Here is a 535-nt window from a genome sequence, read left to right as displayed (position 1 = left end):
CCATGCCGTGGTGGACCGACCAACTTGACCATGTGCAAAATGCATCCAATTCAAAACTTTTGTGCACCAACACTTTTACAGTACTCATTTGGGGACATTTGGAGGCCTTTCCAACCCTCACATCTCAAAAACCACGAATTTCATTTTTTCACAAAACTCCCCACCAAGCCTTCTAGCCATGCCGTGGTGCACCGCCAACCTTGGCCATGTGCAAAACCCTCCGAACTCAACTTTTTGATGGACGTTCTTGGTGTAGGAGAGGAAGGAGATCCATGGAAGACACCAAAAAGAAGATGAAATGCAGCGGAAATGAAGATAAGAGCAAGAAGAGCTCTAGGCAATGGAGGTTTTTGGTGAAGATGAAGAGTAGAAGTGGAGCTATGGTATAGAAGGTGGCTAGAGGAGATGAAGGAGAAGGTTAGCCATGTGTGCTCTCAAAATAATAGAAGAGTGGAGTGATCTCAACACAAACATTCTATTAGAAATTTCAAGAGTTAAAATGTACAAATGGTCTACTTTTGGCTTTTATATGTGA

This window comes from Vigna unguiculata, unplaced genomic scaffold, assembly GCF_004118075.2.
Source record: "Vigna unguiculata cultivar IT97K-499-35 unplaced genomic scaffold, ASM411807v1 contig_518, whole genome shotgun sequence".
Classification (NCBI taxonomy): domain Eukaryota; kingdom Viridiplantae; phylum Streptophyta; class Magnoliopsida; order Fabales; family Fabaceae; genus Vigna; species Vigna unguiculata.
Note: the sequence above shows the minus strand (reverse complement) of the source record.